The sequence below is a fragment of the Octodon degus genome, unplaced genomic scaffold, assembly GCF_000260255.1.
Source record: "Octodon degus isolate 3935 unplaced genomic scaffold, OctDeg1.0 scaffold00077, whole genome shotgun sequence".
Taxonomy (NCBI): Eukaryota; Metazoa; Chordata; class Mammalia; order Rodentia; family Octodontidae; genus Octodon; species Octodon degus.
Genome location: NW_004524653.1, coordinates 4,499,183 through 4,507,266, shown reverse-complemented (window position 1 = coordinate 4,507,266; position 8,084 = coordinate 4,499,183). Strand labels below are relative to the sequence as shown.

At 49.7% G+C, this 8,084-nt stretch overlaps 1 protein-coding gene across 2 annotated transcripts in view; it reads right to left on the bottom strand.

Moving 5' to 3' along the window:
* Nucleotides 1–8,084, bottom strand: part of Znf217 (zinc finger protein 217) — a 39,106-nt gene that overhangs the window by 25,714 nt on the left and 5,308 nt on the right. Inside the window, exon 1 of one of the 2 annotated variants that reach the window (XM_004636024.2) lies at nucleotides 3,134–3,197. The exons of the other annotated variant lie outside the window; for it this stretch is intronic. The gene's annotated coding sequence lies outside the window, so the exon portion shown is untranslated. Of the gene's footprint in view, nucleotides 1–3,133; nucleotides 3,198–8,084 lie in introns of those variants that run through there. 2 annotated transcript variants of the gene reach the window in all.

The following is an 8,084-nucleotide window of genomic DNA, read 5'->3' as shown; positions in this document are numbered from 1 at the left end:
CCGCCCACCTCCACGGGCCCCGCCCCGGCGGGCGTGCGCCTACGGGCGCGCACACCCCCGCCTCTCACCCTGCGAGTCCCGCGCACGCGCGCGCCTTACCACCGCCCCCCTCGCCTCCCGCCAACCGGCCAAACGTGGCCGGCTCGAGCCCCGGCGGTTCCAGTGACAGGTAGTCGGGGAGTGGGCCGCAGGGCAGCGCGCAGGCGCAGACGCGCCCGCGCCATCCCTCGCCGCCTCCCCCTCCCTCGCAAGGTGCGCCCGCGAGGGGAGGGGCCGGCAGCCGAACTCCCGGGTCAGCTAGCACTGCAGACAACAACAAAAAAAACGTTTAGACCTGTTTGAGATTAAGTCAAAAGGTAGCTGAGATTAAGTCAAAAGGTAGCTATGTACAAAAACCCTTGCTCAGCTAGGCTCGAAGTGTTTAGAAGATCAATGAGATAAGATGATTAAAATTCACTAGCTTCATAAACCTTTTTTTGTTTTTGGTCGAAGGCGCTGGGCTTGCTTCGATGTTACACTTCCAGTTTTCTAAATTTGGATCCCAGGTTCCAGGAATCTACTTGAGTTTTGATAAAAATCCATGTGGGTCAAACTAAGCTTAAAATAGATAGAAAACAAAACAAAAAAACAAGCCATTCCCCCTTTTCTACGCCCAGCTGATATAGTGTTTCCCAAATGTTTGCTTCCTTGAGCAGAAAGGTTGGAAAAAGAAAAGCAAGAAAAGGTTACGCTCTCAAAGACCTTGACCTTCCCTTATTTTAAGTAAACCCCGAGGAACCACGGATGAAAGCGGCAATCACATCCACCAATTTTTCTGCTCCCAAATGCAAATGAATGCAAATGTGAAATGGATCCGTGGAAGTAGCCGCAAATATCCAAGATGTGTTGTTCCCTAAAGTAGCCTCAGTGTCTCCAAAATGGAAAAGCTTAGAAACAGGTCGAGGAAAGTATTTAAGATGTATGTTCCTAAATCAAAAGAAAAGCAGAAAATAGCCCTATTTAAAAAAAAAAAAAAAAAAAAGGACCCGGAACTGATGTGCAAGGCGATCCTTATTTAACAGGAAAAGGAATTTGAGAAGACTGGTTAGCAAAGGGGAAGAATTTGCCTGTTAGGCTGTCATTTTATATATAACTACTAACTCCGCATATGGTCTGGTTAGTCTTTTTTTTTTTTTAAAGGAAGTGAATCAATTACAATTAATTAGTGCCCGACAGATCCTTAGGCCAGCACTATTTTTTTTTTCACTCAAGTACATGGATATTCATCATTTTACTGGGATTCCTTTTCTAACACAAGGTATCTTCCTTTAAAATATGTCAGAGATTTACATTCACACTCTGAAACAGTTCAAAAACACACTCTTCCTAAACAAGAAACTTCACTTAAACTTTATCAAAACAAGTGACTCTCAAGCCTTGCTACAAAACAAAGAAACTGGGAACAAGTGGCCAGGTCGACCCTTACCGTAAGCGTGGCCTCACTCTACGTGGCAATGGATAACCTTTGAACTCTGGAAATCTCCAATGCTCTAAAACACAATAGCGCTGATAGTTAAAAAAAAAAAAAAAAGAAAGAAAAAAAAAAAAATGTAGTGTCAAAATGGAGCCAAAAAGTCCAAACTTTTCAGTCAGGGATCAGGAAACAGGCAAATATTTTAATGAAGAATCATCTCACTAAGAACAACGAAGCTCCTGGCTCACACTTTGTTCCTGCTGAATTATTGGGGGGCGGGGGAGGGGGGTTAAGGGTTGTGCTTTTACCAGCCCCACTTTGTTAAGCATTATGGCATCATATGGTTTGTTACCGTTTCTCCTCCCCCACCCCCCTCCAGAAAAACCTATTATGTCGTGGGTAGGTTGGTTTGTTTTGTTTTGTTCTGTTGTTCTGGGGGTGTTTTGGGGTTTTTTAATGTTCTACGTTTTTAAACTGAAAGAATTGTGCAAAGAGTTTTGTGTGTGATCCTGGCGTTTGAGCGAGGAATTACAAAGAACCTCAACTCCTGGAGACGTGCCAAAGGAACTGGGAACTCGCTGCACAATGCTGCCCAGCGGCTGCTCGCTTGCAAATACACACCGCGCTCCCAAAAGGACGAGCAGGGGTCTGCATTCGCCGCGGGGCTGCTGCGGGACGCGTTCTCCGCAGCCTCCCGCCGCAGACTGCTCGGAAAGCCGGGCTTCCGATTAGATGCCAACTCCGAAAGTAGCAGGACAGCGCGAGGAGCCGAGAACTCGCGTCATTGTGGCGAGAGAGCGCTGAAGACCCAGCGCTGGCCTCGCCGCCCCGGCTCCTCGAGCGCTCCCGGCCCGCAGATCCGTCCCCGGGAATCGGGTGCTCGATCGAGACGCCCCGCAACGCAGAGGGGGTCCCCGCAGAGGGGCCCCGGCCGAACCCCGGCTCCCGGGGACGCCCGCCGCACCTCTTCCTGCTGCGGGAAAACACCAGCGACCCCTCATTTTTTCACAATCACCGAAACAAGTCCTCCCTGTTAATACTTGCCAGTGAACACACACACACACACACACACAATCACACCATATCTCTGATACAATCTTAGCACTATCAGACCTCTTCAGCTAACTTCCGATTTCCTTACCCAGAGTCTGCCCATCCTAGCATTCTCAGATTGAATAGCAAAAAAAAAAAAACCTTTGATTGGCTGTATTTAAACACGGATTGGAATCATCTTTGGTGACAGCCTTAATTAGAAGACCAGAACGTAGTATGATCTCCCTTCCCAAGTATTTACTTATTTCACTGTGGAACTATTACAGAAGGGGAAGAAAAAAAAAATTGGAAAGGAAATCTCCTGAGCTGAAACAGAGCCAAGAGAGATACTAGAGGTAAAAGAATCCAGTGTTCAGAGCAGGAAAACCTGAAAAACTGCAGAGAGGCGTCAGCAGGAAAGGAGAACGAAAAAGTTAGGCAAACCTGCCGCTCTGTGCACAACTACACAAGACGCCCGGGAAGGAAACGGGCGGCGCTGTACCGAGGCGATGCAGCCTAGGAGAAGAAGGGGGAAGGATCTCGCTTCTCCTGCCGCCCAGCCTCGCCACCGCCACACCAGCCATCACCGAGTTAAGCTCCTGTAAGATATTAGGATGATATATGATAAAAATAGATAGCAGAATTTACCTTTCGGCAGAGAAGGCCGCGCCTGGGACCCGGAAGCCCTAGAGCCTGCCAGTCCACCTGGCTGGGAACAGTACTGGAAGAGATGTGATTGCTGGTTTTTACAAGCAAACCAGAAAGGGAGAGGCCAATCATAAAGCTCAATTTAAATAGGTTTAGCTATAATCCCAACTTGATTGAATAAATCAACCTTGATAAAGTCAAAAAGAAAAAAAGAAAGAAAACAAACAACAACAACAAAAAAAACCACTTGTTTGATTTTTAACTGTTTGCCCTTTTGGCAAGTTTGCCTCCTCCTGCGCCCACAACTTTTGTCTTCCTCTAAGGCCCTGGATGGTTTAACAAGGCCGACTCGCCTCAGAGTGTTCACATAAACTTCCTGAAAGGAAAGGGAGGGTTGCAGCCAGCGGGCGCTGCGCTGAGGGCCCGGGTTCGAGCCCCGGCACCAGAGATTGACACACCTTGGCCAGCACCCCCATAAGCTCGCCACCCTCCCTGGGTCCCCGGGGATGCTCTGGGATGAATCATGGGAGCTGGGGAAGAGGAAGTGACCTGACTGACCGAAACCTCTGCACGCCATGGCCCAGTACAGGGAGCCATTTCCTGAGGCCCACTCGTTCAGACCAAAGCCTGGGGGTCTGGGGACCAAGCGCTGCACACCCTCCAGCCTCTGCCTGAATAGCGGGCGGCCCCTGGCACCAGCCCTGCCTAAGACAGGCCGCAGGTCCAGTGTGCAGGCTTTGCTCTGGCTTCTGCCTGGCAGGTGAGGGTGAGGCCCTTCTCCACTCCAATAGTTGTCCCCCCAGAAGCCACTTTATGGCTTCCCTTTGCCTTGGGGGTAAAGAAGACACTTTCATCCCTGATGGGCCCCACTCCGGGCTCCTTTCCCTTGGGGACACCCCACCCTGCAGCCCCTGGCCCTCGCCAACCACAGCCTGCTTCTTTCCCTCATCCACTTGCTCCTGTCCAAGAAATCAGCTTCTGTCCCTTCTGTCCCCTACACTCTCATCTCTTAGGTTTCAGTTCCTTGTCTATAAAAAAGGAGTTAGGGGTGGGTGTGGTAGTGCAGGCCTGTAATTCCAGCACTTGGGTAGGCTGAGGCAGGAGGATCGCTGAGTTCAAGGCCATCCTGCACTACATGGTGAGACCCTGTCTCAAAAACTGAACAGAAAAAAACTGAGGACACTCTAAAGCTTGTAAAGCCAAGGTTTTCGGGCCAGGGAGCCAGCTCAGTAGAATACATGCTTGCCTGGCAAGTGCAAGGGTCTGAGTTCAATCCCTGGTTCTACCAAAAAAAAAAAAAGAAAAAGCCAAGGTTTTAAAGCTTGGCATTAAAAAATAATAATAATAAATTAAAATAAAATGAAATACAAGGGACCTGCCCCTTAGCTCAGTTCTTTAAGTGGCTGCTTCAACAAAGCAGTCAGGCTCAGGTTGCTGTGGTTCGATCCCCACAACTCAAGCCAGCCAAACCTGCCCTGAAGGCATTCGGATCCAGCCCCCCCCCAAATAAATAAATAAACAAATAAAATACAAAAATAAAAGCCTGGCATTGTTGTAGGCAGGGGAGGTGGAGCACTAAGCAAAACAAATGAGCCCTCCCCTTTGGAGCTTGTCTTCTACAGGGAGATGGGTAATGCCCACTCGTACCCAGGGCTGAGGTGACTGCGCAGAAGGGAAGACACCCGCCCTTCTCGGGGGTTCCCCGGGGGAGCAGAGACGCCCAGCCCAGGACGACAGCGAAGCAGATCAGGCACAGGAGCTGTCTCTGGGCTGAGGAGCGAGCAGGTCCAGACAGGCCCTGGATCTGAGCTGCGCGCAAAATCGCCCTTGTTGTCGGAGGGCAGCCAGTCTTCCGTCTGCGTCCGCGACACTCAGACCCTCTCCCACTCGGAGCTGGGTAATTTTCGCGCCCCACCACCTTCCCGATCTGGAGCCCCCCCCCTCAGTCCCCTAAACTCGTTCTTCTGCAGTCCACTTCCAAATACTAAAGCACGAGGGATAGATAGGACTGGCAAGATAGCTCAGCAGATTAAGCACCTGCTTAAGCTGTGGGGTTTTTTTTGTTTTGTTTTGTTTTTTTGTGGAACCGGGGATTGAACTCAGGCCCCTGCACTTGCCAGGGAAGTGTTTATTCCACTGAGCCATCTCCCCGGCCCTTAAGCACCTGCTTAGCAAGCACAGGAACTGGGGTTCGATCCCCAGCACCACAAGCCACGCCCGGCCCCAACGCCCGGGCAGCTGAGCCAGCCACTGAGACCAGGCACGGTGGCCCACACCTGCAATCCCAATGCTGGGGAGGCTGAAAACAGGAGGATCACTACAAGTCCGAGCTGAGTAGTGACACCCTGCACCAAATATATATAAATAAGTAAAGCGAGAGGGAAGCCCCTTACATTTATATTTATAGTATTTTCCACCCACAACTCTCACCTCCTGAATGTACCTCCTACCTTGGGCTCCAACTTCAAGGTCCGTGTGTTAAAGTGCTAGCTACCCTTCCAGGAGAAATGCACACCACTGCAGCCCTCAGCAACAGCAGAGATCTGTCTGAAATTCTGGCTGGAGCATGTCTCAGCCTTCCCTAAAATCCCTAACAGCGCAGGGTGTGGTGGGACCCACCTATAATCCCAACACAGGCCTGTAATCCCAGCAGTAGGGAGGCTGAGGCGAAAGGATTACTTCAGAGTTGGAGACCAGCCTGGACTACAAAGTGAGCTCAAAGCCAGCCTGAGCTGCATATGGAGACTCTTCTCAAAAAGACCAAAAAATAATAATAAAAATCCCTAGCATTGTCTCTTAGAATAAAAGTTCTTTACAGGCATGGTAGTACAGTAATCTGGTTGGCTGAAGACAGGAAAATCACAAATTCGAGTCAGGCCTGGCAATTTAGTAATGTCTCAGAAAAAAAGCTTTTTTGGGCCGGGGAGATGGCTCAGTGGAATAAGCGCTTCCCTGGCAAGCTCAAGGACCTGAGTTCGATCCCCGGTTCCACCAAAAAAAAAAAAAAAAAGCTTTTTTTTTGGGTTTTGGGTGTTTGTTGTTTTGTTTTGTTTTGTTTTGTTTTGTTTGCGGAACCAGGGATTGAACTCAGGCTTGCCAGACAAGTGTTTATTCTACTGAGCTATGTCTCCAGCCCCAAGGTTTCTTAAAAAATGAATGGAACTGGCATGCGCAAGGGCCTGAGTTCAATCCTCAGTTCCACCAAAACAAAAAAAAAAAAGGCATGGAAGAGCTAGCCAGATAGCTCAGTGGACTAAAGCACCTGTTTAAGGAGAGCACAGGGACCAGGGTTTGATCCCTGGCACCACAAACCATGCCTGCCCTGCCCCCGGGGCACACTGAGACAGCAACTAAGACTGTCCGTGGTAGCATGCCTGTAATCCTAGCGCTTAGGAGGCTGAAAACAGGGGAATCACTAGAGTCCAATCTATGTAGTGAGACCCTAGAGACCCTGCACTGAATAAATAAAATAAAATAGTAATAGAGGCAGGCAGGGGTAGTGGCGCATGCCTATAATCCCAGCACCAAAGAGGTTGAGACAGGAGGATTATTGCAGAGTTGGAGCCCCACCTGGACTACAAAGTAAGCTCAAGGTCAGCCTAAACTGCATAGTGAGACCCTTTCAATCCCCAGCACAGCAAATGAAATCCACCCATTCCTGATCATGTGGCTGGCAAGATCTGTTTGCAGTTAAGGCTTTGAGGAGACAGGGTCTTGCTGTATTTTTTAATTTTTTTTTTTTATGTATTTAGTACAGGGTGTACAGGGTCTCACTCCACAGATTGGACTCACAGTGATCCTCCTGTTTTCAGCCTCCCAAGTGCTGGGATTACAGGCCCGCGCCACCAGACCCAGTCTCAAATGGGGCACAGGGCATTCCTAGGATTGAATCGCAGTCCCTGTGCCTGCCTATGCCAGCACTTGAGTCCGCCGAGCTATCTGGATGGCCTTTCTTGCTATAAACTTCAGGCTGCCCCTGAACTACCTGTATAGCCCAGGCTGGATTGAACATGAGGCAATCCTCCAGTTTAGGCCTCCCGAGCAGCGCTGGGATTACAGGCCAGCGCCATCCCGGCCAACTAAACCTTTGGATTCTATCCAAAGTGCACAAGGAAGTCTCAGGAAGGAAATGGAAGTAGGGGCCTGGGAAATGGCTCAGCAGAATAGGCACTTCCCTGGCAAGCCCAAGGACCTGAGTTCAATCCCTGGTTGGGGGGGAAGGAAAGGGGGGGAAGGAAAGGAAGAAAAGGAAAGGGGGGGAAGAAGGGGGGAAAGGAAAGGGGGGGAAGGAAAGAGAAGTAAAAGTAAAACTGAAAGAACTATTGTCAAGCACCTCTTCCTCGGAGGTTTAACACAACCTAACAGAAGTTAATAAGCTCAAGTCTTCGCACTGCACGCTGACACAGCTGTCCCCACAAGGGCCACGGGTCCAGGTGTGGGTGTGGGTGTGTGTGTGTGTGTGTGTGTTAGGGAAGAGTCTATAAGGTGTTCAGGGTTTTACTACTAGATTGAACTCATAGTGATCCGCCTGTTTACAGCCTCCCAAGAGCTGGGATTACAGGCCTGTGCCACCACGCCCTGCCTCAATATCACCCTTTTCTTTAAAAAGAACAAGGCACATAGCTCAATGGCTCAGGTCCTGAGTTCTATACCCGGTACCAATAATTAATAATAATAATAATAAATTTTACAAACTAAAAAGAGGACACCGAGGCTCTGCGTGGTTCCCTAAGCCCCCTGAGGTTACACTGCTAATACCTTATTCCCCACTTTCCCGCTGGGCCATCCGGAACCCCAAATCCAACCCCAGGTCTTTCACCAACCTAAATTTCTGTAGACCTAAAAACGTACACTAAGCTGACCTGACTGCTGCAGATTCCTGGCCACCCTGCTGGGCAGACATTTGGGACTGCTATAGGCCGGCTGAAGCACCCCTCCCCCACCCCCACCC